The sequence below is a fragment of the Meleagris gallopavo genome, chromosome 3 (genome assembly GCF_000146605.3).
Source record: "Meleagris gallopavo isolate NT-WF06-2002-E0010 breed Aviagen turkey brand Nicholas breeding stock chromosome 3, Turkey_5.1, whole genome shotgun sequence".
NCBI classification, from domain to species: Eukaryota; Metazoa; Chordata; class Aves; order Galliformes; family Phasianidae; genus Meleagris; species Meleagris gallopavo.
Window position 1 is genome coordinate 34,310,009 of NC_015013.2, and position 22,611 is coordinate 34,332,619.

The following is a 22,611-nucleotide window of genomic DNA, read 5'->3' on the forward strand; positions in this document are numbered from 1 at the left end:
CCCCATCTATATATCCATTGATTAAACAGGTTTCCCTTTGTACACTTTTGTAATGCTGTATTTTGAAGTAGGTATTGTCTCTAGACTGCTGTAATTTTAAAGACAGGTAGCAGAAAGTCAAAATACGAGTTTAGTGACCAATGGGGAAACTCCTAATTTCTCAGTTGCTTGGAGATGATCTGATGATAGGAGAATAGGAATGAATAATCGATTCTTTAAGATAGAGCAGAAAGGACCTACTGTTCAGACCAAAACCAGAAGGCGACTCTGATGCTGCAGCAGCAGCATCCAGAGCACCTTCACTGCTCTCTTAAAAGAAGTTAATATTTCCTTTTTAGAAATGTCCAGGATCTCTTTTTTTTAAGAATGCACATTTTTATTTGCTTCTACAAGTATTTTCTGATTGGTTTGGTATGATTTTAAAATTGAATGTTTTCAGTCCAACTCTTTGCCAAGGGGAAACTTTTCCCTAGTTGTTCTCTGTGGGTTTGGTAACAATTTTAGTGCAAGTGAGGTGTATCTCACTTGGTACCCTGCATGGGCAGAAGTTATTCTTTCCACAGGCTGCTGCTCAGTTTTCTGGTTGAATTGCAGAGTGCAGACACACAGATGATGTGGAACAAGAGCTGGTTTTCAGTGTTTTTTTCATCCTACTATGCTGGTTTAACACAGCCTTAGTTTTCATGAATGTTTAAGAAAGACAAAGTCTTTTATAGAATGAAGTTTATAATTTAATCAATGGTTTTAGAAAATGATAGAGTAGTTTTTGAAGACATTGTAACAATATGACACCTTGCAGATTCATTATGTTCTATGCTCTTTTCTGAAGGAACACGTTATTTAACCAAAGCAAGCTTTTCACTTATTCTTTTTAATTGATGCTTTTATAATAATTTCATTATATGTAACTAGATTCAGACATAATTTTGTATTTTCACAATCTGTTAAAGTCCATATATCCTTCTCCTATCAAGATGGATGATTCAAAATAAAACGTTTAGTGTGTTTGTTCAGGCAATAAGAAATGCAAACTGACATGTAATGTTGGTCAAATAAGAGAATACTGTCACAAAGTAAACAATAATCAATTCAAATTCAATCTGAAATGTGATGATCCAAAACATCCCTTCGTCTTGCTGAAATACTGATGATCCTGGATAGGAAACCATGTAAAAGAATTTTTGTATGAAGGAATTTGTTCCACATAACCACACTTTACTTTTCCCCTGACAAATTCTTTGAAGACGAATATTTTAATGGGTGTTGAAAATCTACTGAAGATCTGGAAGATAATCAGCATCACCCAACTTGTCTTCTTCGTACTTTTGTAGCATTGTCAAATACAATCTTAATTTTTCACAGGCATTGTGTGTTTATTAGAGGTGACATTTCCCCATTTTCCTTCAAGCAGATGGCTCATATGTGCAAAGAAAACTGAGTTAGAAAAATAAGACTGTACATAAAGCCTTAGTACTACTCAATTACAATATTTTTCAATTTTCTTAAAGTGAAGACTTGAAGCAGAATATTCCAGTTGCTACTTGTTAGGCAGAACTTTTTAATTAAAGTATTTACAACTCAAAGTATCTACATATTTTATTGGGTAACTAATTTTTATGTAGACCCCATCTCTGTGTGCTTATGTGTAGGTGTACATATATATGTGATTACAAAATTCCCATATTCTTGACAATACATTGTCCCCAAAAGCCACATTTGAATTAACCATAGAAAAGGTTACATTTACATTATAGCCCATTTTAGTCTTTAAATAATAAAGCCAGATGTAGTGTGTATTACACTTGATCATTTTATCCTGGACATGTGCTGTGCAAATTTAATATAAATAGGCTTTTTTGAGCTATACTATGTAAAGTCATAGTACAAGAGGAATTATTGAGATTAGTGTCTGTGAGCACTCTACAGGGAATTCAACGCACAGCAATAATTTGGGTTGCAATTCCTCATGAAGTCGACAGTAGTAAGATTTTTTTAGCATAACTTTAATCTTATGCATCACTCTAGAAGGCAAAACTTTTTGGACTTTTGACCCAGTGAGTATTGCCTAAAGATCACAAATATTTGGTTAACAGCTCCTTCTGGAAAAATTCATCTGTCTGGAAAGAGCTTGCCAAATGTGCATGTAGCCAGATGAGCCTCTTACATCGATGGCTAAGTGTAACCAAGGGACTAATGCTAATGTGTAGGTCACACATTGGAGCTAAGATGCTGAAATAAAGGATCTTGATTTATTTGCATCTTTCCTAATCTCACAGTGTAGTCTCATTCTGAGGAACATTAGAGATCCTGATAGTGAATGATAGCAAAATTGATGAGAAATTTTAATTTCTTTTTGAAATTGTGAGTAGCACATAAGCTCTTTACGGAATCAAGAACTTCAGTTTTCATACATTCATTTGAAATGCTTTATTTGCTTTGAAAGGATTAATCTTAATAGCTTTAAAAATGAAAACCTAAAACTATCAGGAATTGTTGGCTTAGGACCTACAACAGGAAATTAGTGGCTTCCCACTCACCACTAATGACTGGATTTTTTCAGCACTGTTTATTTATGAGCAATGTTGAATACAAATTCTTTTAAAACAAGTTATTTTAGGGAACTTACTTGCTTGACTTTAAAAAAAAATTGAACAAATGTATTAACAAAATGCCATTTGCCCAAACAGCAGCATAACTTAATCTCACATCAGAAAATGCAGCACACTTAAAGAAAGAATAATCTAGATTATTAGTAGCTGTAGACTGCTGAAAATCTACCACCAAAGTTGCTCTTTTCTTAGCATCATGTACTTTTTGGGCAACCTATGATATATAAAAATAATATCATGCACTTTCACCCTTTATTCAGTATACTACACAAACAATTCAGAAAAATCTTATTTAAGGTGGTCAGCAAAAGGATTTGCTGATATTTAATATCACAGGCTTTATGAAGAGTAGAGGGGGGAAAAAAAAGTTTCAGTTATTTGAGGTAGAGGAAGTGTTCTTCTGTGAGTTTTCTCTAATTCAGCAGTGTCCTTTTTCATGCTGGTAAAAATAAGAGAACTTTGAACAAACCAGAGTGATAGAGAGGTGATTCAGGTCCTGTATGTAAATATATGAGGACACAGGTAAATGTTTTTATTGTTTTCTTTGCTTTTGGGAATTGAGCAGTAACATTTACTTTAAGATTTTCTTCTGGATTTCCTCATTTGAATACACAAAATGTAAAAGACAACTATTTAACCAGCCTTAAAGGATTATTTTCTTTTTTCAGTGACCTCGGATTTTGTTTTCAAATGTTATTTTTCATCACTTTCACAAAAGTGAAAGTTTCTTTCTCCTGTAATGTTCTCAGCATTTCTCAACATTTCTACTTCATGCTTTTTCCATTGTCTTGCTTTTCTGCTTTTATATTTTCAATTATAATGTTCCTTTCCACTCTTGTACTGTACCATTGGCACAAGCTATTTCTGATATGCAGTGATTCCTATAGAAGAGCTTACCTGTATCTTCTTTCTTTATGTACCTAAAAATTCTAAAAAACAAATTACTTTGCACCAAGAAGCAGAATTGCGCAACCCTGGCCATCTGCTTCTGCTTAGCAGGGGAGTGATCTTAGTCCTGCAATAGCATACCAAAATGGTCAACAAGTTGCAGCTGTTCTCATTACTCCATTGACAGGTTGACCTGTAATTGTCTTCTCCTGCTGTAACAAATTAAAACTCAGTTACGGCAGGTAGTGATTTACTCTGTCATCTGTAAGATAGGGGTGGGATCATGTACTGTGATCCCATTCTGTATTAGAGTAGCCCATCAGATTAAGTTGGGGAAAAAATAAATGAATTGCAGTGTGATAAAATGTACCTCCTGCATCACTCAAGTGGATATCTGATTTTGCATTTATGAATTATATGATATAGCCAATAAAAATGCATTTACGTTGCTGTTTTTTACTAACATAGGTATACATATCTTGCTACCAGAAAATACCAAAAGGTATTAGTGCCTGAGAAGAAAGAAAATGTTAAGTTTGTCATTGAAATAACTTAGGTAAAAATTGCAAGAGTTGAAAATCAGGTATAGCAAAACATATATAAAAGGAGTCATTTACAAGCACCATGCAATTGTGTGACTGCAAATATAGCACTGATTTTTTTTGTGTGTGTGTGTGTGTGTTTGTCCCTTGGCAATTTCCAGATGAACTGCTGTGCATCAGACTCCATCATTATGTTTGGCAGCTGCAATGCAACATGGTTTTAGAACTTTCTGTGATTTCATCAGTGCAGCACAGCAAGCTCTTTACTGGCCAAATTAAAAAAAAAAAAAAAAAAAAAAGAAAAGATGCAAAAAAAAAACTTGAATTGAGATTTTCTGTATCCATGATAATGATGCCCTGTAAAGCAGGAAGCCTCCATTATGTCATCATTAATGACAGCTCACAGCAACCTACCCATTTCTAACTGTTACAGGCAGGATCAGCTCTTGCTCCTAAAACCACACTTTGTACCATTTTACCCTTGCTTCTTTCTCATCAGCCGCCTCCTTCTTTTCTGAATCTCAAATGTCATGGTGTTAGAAAGCAAAAAAAGCCTGTTCCATCAAAAGTAGCTTTGGTATTCTTCAGATCTTAAAAAATGGTGTATAGCACAAGATGAGCAGATTCCTCCTCCCCCTCAAAAGAGTTCTTTCATGTGTATTACCAGTTACCCTTTAGAGGTACTGTGGCATGAAAATCCGTGGACAACCCAGACTTTCAGTTAACTCATGTGGATGTTAGGAGATCTTGAAGTATGCTCAGGAGGAGTAGGGAGAAGATACTTTTTTCAGCATTTAGTCCTGCTGGAATGATGCTTTTCATTGTGCACTTACATTTTGTTTTCTTCCAAGGGGTAGTACTGCAGTTATAGATGTAAAAATGATGGACCTCTCCCCATGTCTCTAGGGACGGTGCAGCTGCTTCTTATATTTTCTAGTCTGTTTTATCAATAACATGTGTATGCTGTTTGGTTTTAAGCTAGTGGGTTTATTTTTTTAAATCTGAACTGTAGATAGATGAAGTGAGTCTGTGAATCGAAATAAGTATCATTCCTATCTCCCCCATACACACAGTTGTAGGAAGAATGAAAGTTAAAGCCGTTGAGGGTAGAAAACACAAATGAGAACTGGCTTCAAGTGTGTGACCCACTTCTGTAAATCTCTGAATAAGTCTTCAGAGAAAGTACTGCCATTGAAAGCTATCAATATGTTTTTATTCTTTTTGAATGAAGGGGTGTAAGCTCCAGTTTTAGTTCAGAACAATTTTATTATAATTTTAAGCAGTTTTTAAAGTCGGATAGTGCTCATATTTCAAAGCACATCTTTAGGGATGGTCAAAGGCAGAGTACCTTTATGTTTCAGGTGTGACTACCATTCAAACTCTTTAGCACCTTTTATGGATTTAAATAGTATCTTGTGTCCCTCCTTAATTGTGTCATTACACAGAATTTTCAAACGAGCTGAACTGACTGAAGCAGATGTGTTAAATGGACAAACATGTACAAAAAAATACTAAAATATCTTTAAAGCAAAAATATGCCAGGAAACATTTTTAGAAGTTTTATTAATGGAGTCACAGTGCATGTGGACACCTATAAATAGCTGCCTGTATCATATGTAACTTTTAGATAGGAGTTTGTTTTCAAATATGACAGTTATGGAATCTGCTTAGCTTTGTGCATACCTCACAGGAACCACTGAAGCATTGGTTTGAGGGCCTGCTAGCCAATTTCCCTTCCAAGTAGCACTCTTGTCAATGTGACAACAGGGCAGCTGTGGATCTGGTCAGCCAAATCTCAAAAGCATCCAGAATGGAGATTCAGAAGCTTCCCCAGGCCACCAGACCATTATCTTTTCAAGTACTGTTAAGCAGTCACTGTTGTCACTCACCTTGCTCTTCTGCAGACTAAACAAGTCCGGCTTTCTCAGCCTTTTCACATTGGGCTGCATGGTCTGAGTTCCTAAAGGCTCTGGTAACTGGTCTTCTGTTGTAGAGTATTCCAGATTCCAGTATGACAGTGTCAAGCAGAAAGGAATAATATCCATCCCTCTTACAGTCTAATTATATCACGCTCTAACTGCATGATAGCACGGTGTTTGAGAAATATGGTGAGATATTTTCTGAAATAATGCTATTCTGACAAGTTCCACAAAAACATGGCATGTTTTCAAGAAGTCTTTCCAGCATAATCCCTATTACACAGATCTGACAAATCAGTGTTTAAGTCTTCTTTACCATAGTGAAGATGCAAGACCTGTCCATTAAGCTGAATTTCATGCTCAGTTAAGTTGTGGAGGCTAAATGGAAGGTGATTTTGGTCTGGCTTCATCCTTGCTTTCTGGCTGTGGATTCAGTCTTGAATATCAGCAACACATGAGTCTCTTACATTGCTGGTGACAGGGATGACAGCAGAGGGGAGATCTGCACAGTATCTGGGCATGCAAATTGCCTTTCAAGCAAGGAGACTTTGCTGGTCTCCACAAGGTGCTGTAGACAGTGTGGGGGATTCTTCACTACTTTTGAAATCTGATTTTAGTTGCATAATTAAATGGTAATATGTTGTCATGATATACCTTTTTAAAGCAGAGATCACTAATCACTCCAAAAGTAATAACTGTGGAACCCATTCTCATTCCATACAGTATACACTGTTTTAAAGGATATTAAGAAAATAGTAAATGCCACCTATCGCAAACTCCTTTTGTAAGTCATGTGTAAGATTGTGTATGCAGAATGTCGCTGTCTTCTACAACTGCTTTTTTCTTTCTTTAAGTGTCCAATTTGACATTAAAAAGCTCTTATTTTAATACAGAAGTGGATACTGATTTCCCGTTCTACTTGCTTTTCCTTTCAACACAATCTTAAAGGATATTTGTTTCCTTTAGAAATGTATCCTTTGTGAGCAACCAGATCAGAACTGGGATTTGAATGAAGTATTAGATGGGATCAAGAGACAATGTCCAGTTTGTGTTAAGATTATGACCAAAACACCTAATGTTCTTTATGCTGTGATAACTACTTGGAATCCTGTTTCATAAGATCTATCTTGAGTAACAACATTTTTTTTGTCACAGTATAAAATGTATGACAAGTGTGGCATGCAGCTGACATGGCAGAAAAGCACTAAAAACAATTAGTTCAAAAAAGAAAGTTAAATAGATTGGCAGGATCATAAGGATTTGTATGTGTCCTATGGAGGAGGCTTAAAGGAAGTATTTGATGGAGTGTATTTTTGTGCACAGATCTTTTTTGTAACATAATGCACAGAAGTAGAAAGAGAAAATGGACTAATGAGCATAATAAGCTGCTCTTGATGGGGAGGAGATAATAGTTGATGTATTAACTGCATATGGAATTAAAAACTAGCTACAAAAAACTATGTGGAAAAGCCCTGTATTTTAAATAAAAGTAAATTAACATATGTAGTAGTAATAACAGGAGCCATGATAATAAAGAAAGAACTAATGCAAAAGAATTCTTAGTGAAAAGAGACTAGAATGAGAAATTGTACTTCAGAATTTTTCCTCCTCTGATTCAGAGCAAAAGGAAAAACTGACATTTTTACAGAGAAAAATCTCTTCCTTCCTCCAATATACACAGAAAGCAGGAGGGGTACAAGGCAATAAGGGTTGGGGGGAGGAGAGGGACCAAAGTACGAATGACAGAAATGAATGGAAAAAAAAATTCCTAGAGGTAGAGGGGACTGGACACAGTCTGCTGCAACTCAGAGTCATTGAGCTGGAAAAGACCAAGCTGTGAAGCACAGACCTGCCTGCAGTTTCCATTGTGAGAACAAAAGTTGAAAATTGAAAAAGACCCAGAAGATGTCTCTCTCAAATATCTTGATGATTTCCAGTGGTTCAGGGTATCTATGCTGAGTCATTGTTTCTTTCCAGAATATAATCAATGTGTGGTATTAATACTTTTAATGCTAGTTACGAAAATAAAATCATTTTCATATGTCATTAAAAAATTGTATCTATATTCACCTTCTCTGCTGTATAAAGTAAGCATACTAAGTTTTCAAATGCTTGGTGTGGATTCTACTTGAAATGTAACAGTCTCCATATCTTTTCTCTTTCCATGTCTCCAAAAGTCAGACCTAATTCAGCCCAGTTTGATTTTTTTTTATTTTATTGAACTAGCCAAGTAATTTCTATATTTAAAAAAAAAAAGCTTCATATTCAAGATACTAATACTTCTGATGCAATAGCAACTACTGATATTCAAAAATGTTTTCTTCTGATTTTTAAATAGTTTTCTCAATTTCAAAGTTAAATAGCCACTAAAACTGCTGACTTCTAACTCCAGCTTCTGGAGGAAATGATGGGGAAAGAACAGACAAAACCAGTCTTCACATATTTTAACTTATATTCTTCTCATTTATTGAAAGAAATGAAACCTTTATAGGAATTCCAAGATGAGAAATGTTTTTGAATTAATTGTCACAGCACTGGTTTCATGGCTCCTTTCAAAATAAGACACAATACCAACACTTCTTCTACTTCCTCAAATGTTTCTGTAGAATTTGTAATGCAGTAAGTAAGGGTAACACAGATTTTCAATTAGGAGACTACTCACATCTTTTAGCAAACATTACTGATACAGTACTACACTCTCAGGCTGCGTTTTCTTCATACTGTGAAGCACTGGTGATATGGCTGTATGGATGTAAAACCTGGAAAATCATGCAGAGCACTCAGCTCTCCTTCCATCTGAAACCAGAAGACAAGAGGGCCAAGGAGACAGCACACCTTGAACCTCATCCTACCACATGATGATTGGATTGAATAGCAATAGAAGCATCTTAAAGAATCAGTTATTGCTCTTTCAGTGTTTCTTCAGAGAAAAATATTTTTATATACACTCATTCTAACTTCGGCTACCTAAAATTCTCCATTAACAATGTTGAGAGGGGATGAGAGGAAAGATTATGCCTAAAAAGTTTTAACTTCAGTCTAGTAAATCTTGTTTTTGGGACTCTCAATATATTTTCTCCTTCCAGTTGGAAGCATACCAAAATGAACGTTACTGCAGATGCAAAATTTGAGGTCAGTTTAAAAACGTTTAAAATAACTTCATCAGCATCCCTCTTGAGCTTGTCAAAAAACAACTCATTTCTGGAAGGAATGACTGTCAGACAGACTGTTCTATTGTAAATAATCTGTTTTCAAAATTTTAAGTGCCTTTTGAAACTTAGTGAGATCTTTGCTTTATGCATTGGGGTTACTTTGTGCAAATGCCAAATGAAAACTGCATGCTGGCAATCCTATCATTCATAAAACTTACCACTGCATGATATTTTTGTAACTGCTGATACAATGTCTGGATTAAACAGTGATTTCCTTACAAGAAGAAGCAAACGTGAAATGCACATTACAGAAGACATGAATTCAACTAAGATGAGCTTCTTACTTCTTGGAGTGGAGTTGTGAGACAAAGAAGAAAAATCAATTGAACTAAAGAAGAGCTGAACATCTGTTTCAGAATTAAGACGTTAAAATCTGCCAAAATGAGTGGAGAGAAAGGAATGAATTGGGTAATATTTTGATATCAGTACTAGAGGCATACCATGCCTATGACTCTACAATGACAAATGTCTATGGTACATAGAAATGCATAGGACCTCATGCTGTAATGCAGGTTGCCCTTTGAAAAAGACCCATCTGGGGAGACCTCACTGCGGCCTTCCAGTACTTGAAAGGAGCATATAAACAGGAGCAGGAACGACTGTTTACAAGGGTGGATAGTGATAGGACAGGGATAATAGATTTAAACTAAGACAGGGGAGGTTTAAGTTAGATATTAGGATATTAGTGGTGATGCACTGGAACAGATTGCCCAAAGGAGGCTGTGGATACCCCATCCCTGGAGGCATTCAAGGCCAGGCTGGATGTGGCTCTGGGCAGCCTGGTCTGGTGGTTGGTGACCCTGCACATAGCAGGGGGTTGAAACTGAATAATCATTGTGGTCCTTTTTAACCCAGGCCATTCTGTGATTCTGAGACCAATGCTGCAGAAATATTACAACAGTGTCTTTGCAGGAAAAAATGAAATCAAACTGATAGCCTGAGGGAAGTGGAAGCATTAAAATTATGAACATATGATCATCAGATGGAATCAACAGCATAATAACTTTTACAGAAACAGAGGTAAATTCACAGGTACTAACTCACTGGTTTTTCACTCCTTATTAAATTATTCTTAACTGACAATTGTTAACAAGCTACCATCACGAATGTAATGGAACTCAGTGTTAGGTGACTCCCTTTTGACTGCTTTCAAGTAACTCTTTGCAAAGAAATTTATTTTTTTGGTCTGATTCACATAGCTATGAAGGACATTCTGCACTTTTTCGCTTGTGCCACAGCAATGCTGATGACATTAGTTCAGTTGAATAAGGCCCCAGGGGGGTTAGATGCAAACACAGCTGACACTATAACATTTGGCTGAGGAAATTCTTGATTGTAACCTGATAGTATAATGAACAACAGAACATGTCAAGCATTATTATATTTAATGGGCCTCTGTTTTCTTGTCAGCAGCTTGAAAATATCTTATCCTCTTTGCAACACAGCTTCCACAGTGACAAGGCAGAAGAATTATCAGGACTGCCAAAATCTTGGGTTCTGGCATTTTTTTCCCCCTCCAGATGGAGTGAGATAGGTAAGTGGGAGCAGATCAGAATAACAAAGCCTGCAGAAAGAATCAGTACACTAGAGAAAAACACCAGCAGAAGGCAAAGGCAGCATTCCAGTACAGCTCATGTCACACCACACACGGACTATCTTGTTTACAGCAAAGGAACCTTTAGAGCCATAGGTAGCTGAAAGTGTAATTGTAAGCACCAAGCCACTTGTAGCAAATCAAGTAGTACCCAGCAGAGATGGCCAGTTTCCAGAAACTTTTTATATTCCAGCTGCCCAAAAATGTACTAGCATCTGAAAACACAGGTGAGACATGAAGGGCAGAAGATAATGCCGGTGGAAACCTGATCTTTAAGCAATGGAGAACAAGTAATAGATTCAAATGTATGGATGACTGGTTCATTAGCTACCTAGCAATATGGGCTGAGATACGATGACTAAGGGAAAGCAACATAAAAGCAATCCAGACAGCTTATTAAAAAAAAAAAAAAAAATCAACGACAACAACAAAAAAAAAACCAACATATAAAAAAAATAAATAAAATGAAACCCTACAAAGTGCTCAGTAAGTCAGCTGTAAACCTTTTAACTGAAGAAAATAGGTTGTATTCCAGTAAAAGTATTGTAGGAAATAATAAGTCCTTCACGAAAACAGGATAGTAGTCCAGTACCAACAAATAATTCTTTGCTGTTCATTAATCTGAGTGTATTGTGCATCTTATATGTGGAATTCTGTTGTATCTAAATATGAATAAATAGAGAATGATTAAAGTGATTGGCAATAGAATGGGTAAACAACATCATTTACTTTCATAAGCTTCAAGTAGCTACTTAAAATGAAAAGAATTTCTCTGAAAATGTTACTTTCAGCACATTGCCAGAAGTAAGACCAATTCTGCTACTGTAATTCCTTCCTGTGGGTGGCCAGAGGCACTGGCCAGCACTTAATGACAGAGACAAGAGATTTATAGCAGAGATATAAATTCACTGGGTAGCAGCAAGGTTATATATGGTAGAAGTGCAAGTCATGTACCTCTCCAACTATAATTCTGAAAGGATAAACACTAAGCTGTAGTCCTTGGGGTGCATTGTGAATTATTTCTACAGATTGGCTATGAGGACAGCTTACTGGAAGACTAGAGTATTGGCAAAAGGGATGCAAAAGAAATCAAAACGTGAGTGCCTTGAGGGCAAACATGGAAATGAAGAACATCACCCAGAATAAAACCACAGGTTAATTATCCAACCAATATTCCTTGGAGGGACACTGACTGGGAATGACTACCTCGTCACTGTTGCATCTCGAATGCAATTCCTGAAACACTTGTATTCTTGAGGCTTACAACTTTGATGCTGTCCAAGTGCAGTTTTGCTGTTGAAGCAAAGACAGCTGCCTGTGAGCTGGCATCCTGCCCCTGCTGGGGGCAGTGGATCCCAGCTGGGCTCTTGCTCTTGGGTCCCCTCCATGCTCAGAAGATGGCCTGCACCAGCTCTGACCTGTGCTGCCTTGCAGTGAGATAGGAAGATATTCATAAGTAGGAAACACAAATGACTTCCATGGCCTTGAATTCACTTATTGTACCATTTCCTCCTCAAGGAGAAGGGCAGGCAGTGAGTGGGCTCACCCCACAGAGCCAGCTAAAGCCTGGAACATGGGCCAGCCCCAGGACAGCAGGGACACTGCCTCAGATATTCCACTCTGGTTCTGGGCAGCTTGAGGAAGTCTGGCAGAACCTTCCCACATACCAAGCTCTGTATTAAGAGAATTCAACCTCAGTTTGTAAATAGTTTACTATTTTCTTTAGGAATCAACAGAAAGCCTCCACAAAACAAACAGTAATCTCTCCTTGCCTTAGTCATGGCTAAACAGCTGTGAAAAATCATTTCTGCTAATGCAGCACCAGCACAGAAAGGCAGCTTCTCACAGGTGGTGCTCATTTTCTGGCTTGATGACTTGAGACCCAAGTGTTTGATTTGCAGAAGTGTTGAGTGCTTGCAGCTGCAGCTAACGGGAGCTGGGCTTTGTGGGTGGGAGGAGACATACCTAGCAAGCATCCTGGAAAAGGCTGTTTTCAGCACTTTCAGACTGATCACCTTGAATTAGTAGTAAGTGTGTATATATTTTAAGCCTAAATTTCTCTTTGCTTTAGTATTAATAGTACTGCTTTAGCTTCAGAATTTTGGTGGTGGTTGACAAATAAGCGTGTGAAGTTGTTATCCCCAGCTTTTGTGGTGACAGATGTTTTTGCTTCATTAGCAAAAGAGTGTAAGAAAAGCTTAAAAAGATCAAAAATAGTGATGTGGCAGTATAATGAGGTCATCTCCTGTGATATAAGGAGAAACCACCTATGTGGCTGCACTGCTGGGTTTTTTTACTTGTTTAAGTGTTAGCGGGAAAATGTTTCCTCATCCTTTGCCAGGTAACCTTACAGTTTAGCACTTCATGTTGCTTAGCTGAGGCTGATGTGAGAAGTGCTGTACCTGAATCTGATTAGTATCCACCAAACTAATCTAATGATTTTTGGTACTTAGGATTTTATTGTGGTTTTGTATTGGAATTAGTTTAGGACTTTGAAGGTGAGTTTCAAGTGAGCACAAGCAGATCCATTAAAATTTCCCTTGGCTGTTCAAAATAATCATCTTCATTACAGTCAGAAGAATAAGGCAGTGTTTGTGGTTCCCTCTGCATTTCTTAACCCACATTCAACTGAAATACTGATGAGGCTTCTGGTAAGAAGCCAGACTATGAACAGGGGTTGCAGCAGTGCCAGTTCATGTAGAACTGTAGTATCCTTACAGTTGAAAGGGACTTCTGAAGGCTATCTAGTCCAATTCCCCTGCAATGAACGGGGACACAACAACTAGATCAGGCTGCCCACGGCCTGATCCAGTCTTGCCTTGAAAGTCTCCAGGGATGTAGCATCAACCACATCACTGGGTAAACCTGTTCCAGTATCTCACCGCTCTCACTGTGTAAGATTTTTTTCTTTGTGTCTAACCTAAATCTATTGTCTTTTAGCTTGAAATTGTTTCCCCTTGTTCTATCACCACAGTGATTTGCTAAAGATTCTGTCCCCTTATTTCCTGTAGCTCCTCTTTAGATACAGAAAGGCCACTATCAGGTCACTTAATAGCCTTCTCTTTTCCAGGCTGAACAGCACCAGCTCTCTCAGCCTGTCCTGGTAGACAGCATGGGTAGAGGTGCTCCATTCTGTAGATAATGTTTGTGGTCCTCCTCTGGACATGCTCCAACAGGTCGACACCTCTCTTCTACTGAGAACTCCACATCAGGACAGAGTATTCCAGATGAGGTCTCACCAGTGCACAGTAGAGGAGTAGGAGATCACCTCCCTTGACCTGCTGGCCACACTTCTTTTGATGCATCCTAGGATACAGTTAGCTTTCTGGACTGTGAGGGCATATTGCTGGCTCATGTCCAACTTGCCATGGACCCTGGGTCTCTTTTGTTTTCTTCACTCAGTTCTTTGCTAAGGTTCAGCTATGGCAGAGCAAGTATGTTTAGTGCTCATACTTATACCCAAGCTCCAATAATTCTTAGAGCTCTCACTAGTCCTTTTGCCCCTTCCTGCTGACAGTTTTCTTATCATCCTGATATTAGGCCACAGTGTTGATGCAGTGATTATTTATATTAAGCTCTATCCATTGCCAATACAACATTCATTGCAGGTTCAGTGCTTGTTCTGAAATAAGCATCGATGCCTGATGAGTATAAGTAATTATTCATACTACTGACCAAACAATTCCATTGTGGAAAAGTAATAAAAACCTGTTATCTACAAAATCAAACATTATCTTTTATGTATACTTACCTGTAAACCAGTAAAGAAAACTGTTTCTAATGTTGGCACTGTGTCACTGAAGAGATTTTCTTAATTAACAGATTTAAAGCACTATGGATCAATATGAAACTGAGTATTCTTCAGGAGCTTCTGCAGAAATCTGCTGTTATCCTGGATAACTATTCTGAGTGCTCCTCCTGTAACTTTTTTTTTCCTTAAAACCAAGATTTTCTTTCCTTGAGTTTCAGCTTTGAAATTATTCCCCCATCGCCCCATGCAGTGGAATGACAATACCTGAGAACTGGGACAGCATAGTCACAAGAAAGATGGCATGCCTTCAGCGAAGTGCAAGTGAAGGAGACATTCCAAACCCTAATAATGATACAACCTCAGATGGGAGAATAAAATTCTGCCATCTTTTGTTAATGCTTTGCTATACTGTATTCTTTGCGGTGACTCACCATCAATTTGTCTGGTCGACCCAATTCAAATTAACACTGAGTTTTATTTGCCCTGATCTGATCAGAAGCTGCGGAGCTGAATGGTAACCATAATGGCTATTGTGAAGCAACATGCAATGAATAACAAAAGCATCACCTCACACTTGCAGCATTGTTTGCAAATACGTATAGCATCATGTCAGCATAGGTTCTTTTTACATGTTAGGTTTGTTTTCTTTTTTTTCACATAAAGAATCTTTGTTGCACCTTCTTGCTTTAATTTCTATTCTGCCCACTTTTATTTCTTCTGCTTTCCGTTGATGCTCGTCTCTGAGAAGCTTTCAAACTAGCAAAATTTGTCAAGTTCTGCATGTTGGTTCCTGATAAACTCAGCCTTAACATTCTCATTGGTTTCCTACACTTGTGGGCTGTGCTTTTGAGGTACCATGGTGGATCCCGCAGTGTTGTATTAATGTTTCTGTACTTCTGTCTCTCATTGCTGTTGGCAGGCAACTGGAGTTTGGGTAAAAAAGGGAGACTTTTCATCATGCCTTTGCAGACCTTAAATATTCTCCTTTGTGTCTCAAATTTCTCACCATTTTGGATTTTATTTTCTAGAAGATAGACTACGACCAGGTGTTAGCTCGCATTTTCTGAATGGTATCTTTATTCTCATTGAGCTATCACATGATCAAAGAAAGAAAATGCAAGGAACCTTGAAATTTTTTGTGTCTATGGCTTTTGTTAGTGTTACTGGTGATGGCTCTGGTATGTTATGTGAGGTTCTCAGATTGCATTCAGTGAATATGAGAAAAAGCCTGTTATTTCCAGTCAACTAATTACCTTTTATGTAGGGAAACAATTGTGATCTGCATTTATGTTTATCTATGTTATTTATGTTATGCACTAACAATTTTTTGTTATCTTCTTAATAAATAGTTTGTAGCACAATATTAGCTCTTGGAGTGGGTCCAGAGGAAGGCCACTAAGATGATCAGAGGGCTGGAGCACCTCTCCCATGAGGAAAGGTTGAGGGAACTGGGCTTGTTTAGCTTGGAAAAGAGAAGGTTCTGGGGAGACCTCATTGTGGCCTTCCAATACTTGAAGGGAATGTATGAACAGAAGGGAGAACGGCTGTTTACAAGGGTGGATAGTGATAGGACAAAGGGGAATGGTTTTAAAGTAAGACAGGGGAGGTTTAAGTTAGACGCTAGGAGGAAGTTTTTCACACAGAGGATGGTGATGCACTGGAACAGGTTGCCCAAGGAGGTTGTGGATGCCCCATCCCTGGAGACATTCAAGGCCAGGCTGGATGTGGCTCTGGGCAGCCTGGTCTGGTGGTTGGCGACCCTGCACATAGCAGAGGGGTTGAAACTGGGTGATCATTGTGGTCCTTTTCAACCCAGGCTGTTCTACGACTCTATGTCCTCATGCTGACCAGTGCATAGTGCTTGAATGGGACTCTGTGCAGCCTGATCTAGTAGATGGCAACCCTGCCTACAGCAAGATGTTGGAACTGGATAATCTTTAAGGTCCTTTCCAACTCGAGCCATTTTATGAAATAAATTGCTTTACCAGTGCTACTCCTGTGAAGATCTCTTTGCACCATTTCCTTCCTTCCAGATTTACATGCCTTCTGGAAAAGTAAAATTTCCTCTTAACTGATCCTATGGAAAAAAAAATTGAAGCAGGCTTTTTCGTATTGACTATGTCCTTGACTTACCTGGGAAGTAAGAAGCTATCTGAAACCGTGAACCAGACTGGGGAAAATAAAACAAAATATATGAAGCACTTAGCTGAAAACTGGGGAACCTGGCTACTGCTTCAAAATTTCCTCACCCAACTTGCCTTTGACAATCTTATGTGAAAACTCTAAGAGGAGAGTTGCACAGTCTGCAAAGTTCTTAGTTACATATATATAGCATTTTTTCTATGTATCTTATACCCTTAAGGAGAGAACCCAACCTTGATGATAACAGCACATAAAGTGGGGAAGTAGGTGTACTGGCAGTTGAGTAACTTGTGTGAAATAATCCAGTAACTCAGGAGTAGAGCTAGGGTTTAAAATCTTCATCTCTTGAGAATGACTATTTAGGCTGTTAAATTATGCTCTAATACAAAGATGAACTTAGAAAACAAACTAGCACTGATTCTGAAACAATACTAGCTAATGTGATGGAAAAATGTTTGCAGAGCTGCAGCGTATTGCCCAGAATGAGCTATATGTAGAAAGCTGCAAAGAAAAAAAAAATGTTTAGGGTCACCTTGCAGATAGTAATTTATGAAAGACCAATTTAAGCCTATGCAATAAGCTTATGGGTATGGATCTTCTGGAGAAGTACAATAATGCATGACTTTCACTTCTAGCGGTAACTTCTCTGTTTCAGAGATAAGTCTGACCTTCCAGTCTTCTATTCTTCTGGACTCGCTCACCTCCAACCTGGAGCACAGGCTGTTGGTGAAATCTTGCTCCTAGTTTGTATAAATAAATGGTTCAGCATCACTCTGTGAATTCCAGCAACTGACTTTGTGCCTGTAAGCATTGGAGATGTTTCTTCCTCCCAAGAATGTGAAGTAGCCTTTGAAATGAAATAAGGAAGATGTCAGCAATAATGCATGAGTTTGTTATTAAAACAAACAAACAAAAACCAGTGATTTTTACCTTAGATCTAATGTGATACATGCTAGCAGTAATGCTTATAGATAGAAATGTGGTATAAATGGAAACTTGGGAAACACAAAATGCTGAACAGTCTTTTTTTCTTCTCTCCTCCCATCCTAATCCCTGACTAACCTTTTAATTTCCAATTTGCTTTATAATTGGATTAAGCAGAGTAAAGAAAATTTTTGCTTAATGGGAATGAGTGGAAGCAGTGAAGTGAAACATTAAAGCTTTCTAGACAAACTACAAGGGGGGAGGAGGGGTTGGCTGGAATGAAAGGCAAAACTAACATAGCCTCACTTTGTGATCCTTCAGGTACGTGTAGAATAAGGCTTATTGGATTTCTCTGTCAGATCTCTGTATTTGTGTAATAGGTATCAAGTTGTGAATATACACCAACTGGGGATTTAGCAGATAAGAGCATTTTATGAGGTCCTTTAGTTCTGTAATTCTGAAATAGATGAGGAATTCTAGGGTGCTATTTCTTTGTGTTTAAATAAATATATTTAGAACTTTAACATTTCAGTTGATTATAAAAAAATGAATTTTGAAATTAAGTATTCTGTAATGAAGTAGAATTTGTGAATTTTGAGGGACTTGGGCAAGATTGGTTTTTCGGTTCACAGTGGGGTAGTAATCAGAATGGTGATTTTCTAATGAACTTACAATTAGTTTCTTGTGAGAGATGCAGGACAAGCACCGGTTTGGAACATGTGGTTTTCACTGTCCTTCAGGTGACAGTAATGGCTCTCTGCCATTCAGTAACGTACTTGGATCTCTGCTCAAACCCCAGGGGTTACAATAAGAGTATTTTTTCTTCTGTTTGTCAGAGGTCAGTGAAAATGAAGGGGGTTGTATAAAGGAAACTCATGGATTGCATTCCTGAGGCTCCAGTATTTCAGTGGGGAGATTGATTATATATATTTATTTTCCAGTTTAGAGATGAATACTGCTTGTCTCTAGCAAGTTTTCAGACACATCTCTCTTGTTAATAATTTGTTAATTTTATTTCATATCCAGCAGTGGACTGATTTGGATTTGACTGTATTTTCCAAATAGATAAACATACACATGAAGCAAAACCTTTTGCTTCTAAACAGGTTGTATTTCCATCAAATTTGTGAGATCTAGCTACAGAAACACACATGGTGGTGCTTTGGAAAAATGCTGCAACTCCTTTTTACAAACCAGAGTGCAGCTTTTATCTTACGGTCTTATCGTTGTCAATATTTTTAAGAATCAGTTCTGAGCGTGCTCCCTTATTTCAATTTTACATAATTGATGCACACATTTAGAGATTTAGATTCTTTAAAATAAGTTGTTAAGCAACTTTAAAGCCTACATTCTCAAATTTTGGAAGAGAATTAGATAAATGAATGACATTTTTTGAAAATTTTGCTTTGCTCCTCTTTCCTTTTGTAGTTTTTATGGATTAAAGGCTTGGATGTTCTAAGTCACAAGTCTGCATTATCACTGGAAGAAACTATACTGTATTAACATATGCATAGAAATATCTATCCCTAGAAGAGTTCTCATGGAATGCTTGTAAGATTGATTGATGTAAAGACCCTTCTGAGGATTAGGATGTCTGTAGAGGCATGGATAGCTCTGGGATTTCTAGCTTGGGGATCTGCACTGTAATTAAAATGCTATTTGTTTATTTATTTATTGGCAGATTGTAGCAACTGCTTCAATAGATGCTGCTCCTGGGTAAAGTAGTAGAAACGTCTCTTTGGGAAGAAGTAAAAGGAGAATCATAGAATCGTAGAACATCCCCAGTTTGAAGGGATTCACAAGGGCCATGGAGTTTAACTCCTGGCTCCGCACAGCTTCATCCAACATTCATCCCCTCTGTCTGAGAGCAGTGTCTAAACTCTCCTTAAACTCCGGCCTTTGAGGCTGTGCACACCACCCTCTGGTGCAGAACCTGTCCCTAACACCACCCTGGCCTTCCCCTGAAGCAGCTCCATGCCAGTCTCTCAGGTCTTAACTTCCTTCAGACCCATATGTTTGGGGATGACTTGGTTTATTGTTACCATAAATTCACTGACTAAAAACATGCCAAAGAACTTTGTCAGCAAAAAAACATTTATTTATTTCTTGTCAGAATAAGGTGAGGATAAATGTATATCAAGTGTGGGAGGGAAGCATTCAAATATAACTTAATACAGAGCTGCTTAGCCTGTGTACTTAAATACAAAAGTAGTTTTAATATTCAAATCTCTCTGTGGTTGATTCCTAATCTTACACCAAACCATTCTTTCTCATCCCTGCCCATTGCTTTCTCAGTGTTAGTTGTGGTGTTAATACGTGTCTCCTGTGTCCAAAAATGAATTTAGTTATGTGATGAGGCAGCAATTTATTAAAGAAGAGCATTCCTCCAGTGACCGCACTGGTAACAGCTATTTTCTAGCATGCTGCTTTTAAGTCTTCCAGGGTAGCATCTCAACTTCCATTAGTGTTTATTTACCTGAACTTGCTTGGAAACAGGGCCTTTGACTTTTATAGTTGAGTGTAGGCTGAACTGTCATTTCTTCAAGATAGTTCCTCAGATATCCTTTCCTGCTGGCTTGTGCATCACTTCTCTTTTTCCCTGTGCCAGTTCCATACTGATCTATTCAGTGCTGCTTTGCTCCTTACCAGCAGCCCCAAATGCAGCATCAGTCATCCCACACATTGCTTCTCCACAGTGCTCCCTCCAGGTACAGTTTTGATTTATGTTAAAAACAAATTTTGAAACAAAGCATTTAGCTGCATCGATTTAGTCCATATCCTGAAGATTTTTCTGTGAAACAAATCATTCCTCTCTGCAGTGCTAGAAAAGTTTCACTGGAGAGTGAGTTTTTCTTATATTTCAGGTTGCAAGTAGAATTTCCAATCGTAAACAATCCCATTGTGAATGATTCGGTTTCAGATCTGCATGTCAGCCCTACTGCAGTGAGGGAGTCGTAAGCTGTGTGTTGTCTGCTACGTTCCTGTACGGTACATAAGGGAGCCCAGAAAAGCTCTGCGTTATTTCCAACCCACACAGATCAGTGAGCCAAACAGATGAAGAGGAAGTGAATGTGGCTCAATGTACTGCAGTAGAATAGACAATAGTTTATATATGCATATGTGTAAGCAACTTTACTGAAATTAGTTGATTTTAAGATACCTGATTGGTAGACATGATAACAATTGATAAAGCAGTCAGGGATTAGTCCAGAATCTATGTAGTGTGCGGGATGCTTCAGGCATTGTATAAAGGGCTGTTTTAAAGCAGGCTCAAGTGAGGCGCTGCTAGGCTGAAAAGAATGTGTAATTTGAGGCTGGAACAACACCCAGTGGTCATTTATCCATCCTCATAAATTCTGGTAAAGCTGGGCTATATTTCTTCTGAAATCAACTATAAATGATGTTGGAAAATATCACTAAATCATTTGTATGGGTTCTTATTTTGCTTTAAGATTTCTTTTTTCCCATCCTTTTACTTCTGTGTATGATGTGCAGATATTAAACTTCATTAAACTCTGGCTGGTAGATTGAATCTTTAAAAATAATCTTTTCTTCACTATAGACGGTTAAGCGGCATTTTGCCATAATGTTTGACTTCATCTTTGATAAAATAAATGGGCAGAGCTTTAAACTTATAAATCTTTATAGGTTGGGTTAGTGAGGATGCACATAATTGTAGTATCCCGTCCACAAAAACATGGTGATAAATAGAGCTACCAACTAGTATGTGCTGTGTGGGGGACATGAGTGAGAGAAGTGGGATAAATAACATCATGGGAGGGCTGATTTTCTGATGAACAGTTTGTATCAGAAGGGCAGGATTTAAGTTTGGTGAGGGGACATGCAGTACTCTTTACTTCTGATTCTAGAGTCCTTAAACTGCACTGCTCTCAAATGAATCGGTGGAAACCATGTCCTCTTATTGGGACTCAGTTTCTTCCTGGTCTTAGTGTACTCAAGAAAGATTTTTATTTGTTTTAGGAGCCTACAGAGACTCAAATCTTGCACAGACCAAAGTCTGCTTATGTTTTATCTCTGTTTTCCCATGACTACCTGTTTTGAGCACTTCATTCTTCTGAGGCTGGTAAAGAAGCACAGAACATCCATTGTACTGTGCTTGCAATGTTTGTTTATGTGAATGAAAATGTTGTTCTGTGATACTAGAGCTCTCACTTATATTTCTGACCACTTATTTAAACAAAAGGCTATAAAGCTAGCGACATCTTGGCAGAAAGGTTTCAAACGCACTTTTCTTCTTTTTTTTTTTTCTTTCCCCTCTCAGATCTCTACATTTTGCATTGACTTTTCTTGAAGGTAGATAGTTCTGGCTGTCAAATGATTTCTGGCTGTCTCACTGATTTGAAAATCTAACAAATTTCAAGTTTAATAAAATCAATTATGTTTTGAAGTTGGGATCTGAAGTCAACAAAGAGAATTTACTTAAATTCTTGATTAAGAGCATTGAGGAGCCACAGTTAATTATACTTATGCTGCGTGTACCTTCCATTATATGAATTGTTGTCTTGAGGCATGTTCTAAGCAAAGGTATTCACTGTGTTATTCACTGGTGTAAGTCTTCCTGTTTGTTAGTGATGTGAACTTAAGGTAATAATCATGGTGGGTTTACTCTTCATGAAAATATTTGTTAATGTATTATGGGATGATTCTTATGACCGAATTATTTATACTGTTCCTTTGAGAGCCTTACTAAACATTCATAAATCAGCTTTCTGTCCTTATATCTCTCTCTTTTTCTGAGGTCCTGAGACAGAGATACCCACCTTAGTCTGATTTGTGGCCTGAGAAACATGCAAAAGAACTGCAGAAACATGATATTTTCAGTTTATGTTTTCCAAACTGGAAAGGAAAAATTGTTGTCACAAAAATATATTTCTTTTCCACGATTGTCACTGTCTTAGTTTCATCTGGATGGAAATTTTTCCTTAGAGTGTCTAGTATGATGTTTTGGTTTTGGAAAATCATCTGTGTGTAGTTATCATACCCACACTCATCCCTTCTCTGCTTTTTTT

At 37.7% G+C, this 22,611-nt stretch overlaps 1 protein-coding gene across 1 annotated transcript in view; it reads left to right on the forward strand.

The window, feature by feature from the left end:
• The window catches only part of LOC109366697 (gamma-aminobutyric acid type B receptor subunit 2-like), a 166,266-nt gene that overhangs the window by 143,419 nt on the left and 236 nt on the right, over nt 1-22,611 (forward strand). The gene's annotated exons all lie outside the window — the stretch shown is intronic.